Source organism: Egretta garzetta, unplaced genomic scaffold (genome assembly GCF_000687185.1).
Source record: "Egretta garzetta isolate BGI_Z169 unplaced genomic scaffold, ASM68718v1 scaffold510, whole genome shotgun sequence".
In the NCBI taxonomy this organism is placed as follows: Eukaryota; Metazoa; Chordata; class Aves; order Pelecaniformes; family Ardeidae; genus Egretta; species Egretta garzetta.
The window spans coordinates 326329-328561 of record NW_009258477.1 but is presented as its reverse complement, the minus strand read 5'-3'; the positions used below and the strand labels follow the sequence as shown (position 1 = coordinate 328561).

The following is a 2233-nucleotide window of genomic DNA, read 5'->3' as shown; positions in this document are numbered from 1 at the left end:
AGGATGGAGCCAGTCTCTTCCCAGTGGTGCCCAGCGCCAGGACAAGGGGCTATGGGCACAACCTGCAGCAGAAGAGGTTCCATGCGAATGTGAGGAAGAACTTGTTGACTGTGAGGGTGGCCGAGCCCTGGCCCAGGCTGCCCAGGGGGGCTGTGGAGTCTCCTTCTCTGGAGATCTTCAACCCCCGCCTGGACGCTGTCCTGTGCCCCCTGCTCTGGGTGAGCCTGCTTGGGCAGGGGGGTGGCGCTGGGTGAGCTCCGGAGGGCCCTGCCAGCCCCGGCCATCCTGGGATTCTGTTCCAGTGTTTCATCGTTCTTGCAGTAAGGAAGTTTTTCCTTACGTGGAAGTGGAATTTATGTGTTTTCAGTTGTGCCTGTTGCCTCTCGCCCTTTCTCTGGGCACTGCTGAGAAGAGTCTGGCTCCATCGTCTTTCCCCCCTCCCACCAGAGATGCCAAGCCAGGAACGCCATGAAGTCCAGGCTTTCCAGCCGCCCGTGTGCTCCTCCTTGCCCGGTGGGAGGTGAAGGCACCGCACGCTGAGGCTTCGTCTTCTCTCAGCAGAAGACTTCGAAAGAAACATTTGAAAAAAAATGAAATAGATAACAGTGTAATTCCTGTGCCTCAGGTGACTGAATTATCTTTGCAAGGGTCAAGCTCTAGAGGAGGTTTAGTGAAGGGAGCCTCAGCACTAGGGGTGCACAAGCTTAATCATCGTCAACTGTGGTGACACTTGATATAAATAGAAAGATTTTTTCCCCCTGCTTTTGGTGATATCTCCTCTTCCGCTGTGGTTTACAAATAACTTCTAATGTGCAAAGAACTTTATTTCTGAAGTGCAGGGTGAGAATACAATTGAATCTCTGAGCCCTTTGGTTCTCCTTGCGGATGGGAGACCTCTGGAATGAATTACATTGATAACACTCGTCTTGTCCTAGGTACTTTTTGGCCTTACATGTGGAAATCAGTCGTAGCTCTAATTTCAGAGCAAGGCCAAGGAATCAGTTGTCTCCAGCTACAGGGAGAGGTGACTAGATGATCTCCCGAGGTCCCTTCCAACCCTTGCGATTCTGTGATTAAGCCTCAGCACTAGGGGTGCACAAGCTTAATCGTCGTCAACTGTGGTGACACTTGATATAAATAGAAAGATTTTTTCCCCCTGCTTTTGGTGATATCTTCTCTTCCGCTGTGGTTTACAAATAACTTCTAATGTGCAAAGAACTTTATTTCTGAAGTGCAGGGTGAGAATACAATTGAATCTCTGAGCCCATTGGTTCTCCTTGCGGATGGGAGACCTCTGGAATGAATTACATTGATAACACTCGTCTTGTCCTAGGTACTTTTTGGCCTTACATGTGGAAATCAGTCGTAGCTCTAATTTCAGAGCAAGGCCGAGGAATCAGTTGTCTCCAGCTACAGGGAGAGGTGACTAGATGATCTCCCGAGGTCCCTTCCAACCCTTGCGATTCTGTGATTAATTACTCTTCCCAGGGGGTATTAACAGAAGGATTTTTGCCGTCTGATGCGCACAGGCCTATTCCTTTGTCCAGCCCTCTTTGCCTTGTACAGTAAATAAACATTTAAAGTTCAGTTCCGTTACTAACGGGGAATTCAGGGCGATGGCATAATTCCAGGTATGGCGTATGGCTCGGCCGAGGCGCCGGGATGGAAGCGCAGGAGCGGGGATGAGGGTGGCCGGTGTCAGGCAGGGGTGAGCTGGTGCCTCCGGCCGCTGTCCTGCCCGTCTCGGCTCAGCGCCTCTGCCAGGTGTCCAGAGCGGTTTTGGGTGGTTGGACAGTGGTGGCACTGACCATAACCGAAGACCTCATCAGCAGAAAACAGTTTGTTGTCACTAACGAGCAGTAATCTGCAATGTAGGTTAAAATCTGACTCCGGCGGGATAATCACTAGAGGGCAGTCTGGGTTTAGGTGTGGACAGGGTGAAAACTGCTGCGGGTCCTCTGCCAGCCTAAAACCATGGAGGTGAACACATGTGGGCCCACGGCGGCCGCGCAGGCGTCTCACCGCACACCAGCACCTCCCCGGGCCATGTTTGAAGGACCTGTGCCAGCAGGCCGGGGGCTGCTGTGGACCAGGGTGGGAAAATAACATTACCTGGGACCGTGGCACGCTGAGCTGCCAAAGTGCTCAAAACTTGACCGGATTTCTCGTGAAGTGGGAGTGTGTTGGAGTCGGTGATTAGGGATGGAGAAGAGGTTAAGGAAGAGCATTCCTG

The 2233-nt window shown here is 52.0% G+C and overlaps 1 protein-coding gene across 3 annotated transcripts in view; it reads left to right on the top strand.

The window, feature by feature from the left end:
- The window catches only part of LOC118452787 (putative Polycomb group protein ASXL2), a 16377-nt gene that overhangs the window by 10492 nt on the left and 3652 nt on the right, over positions 1–2233 (top strand). The window lies entirely within an intron of this gene.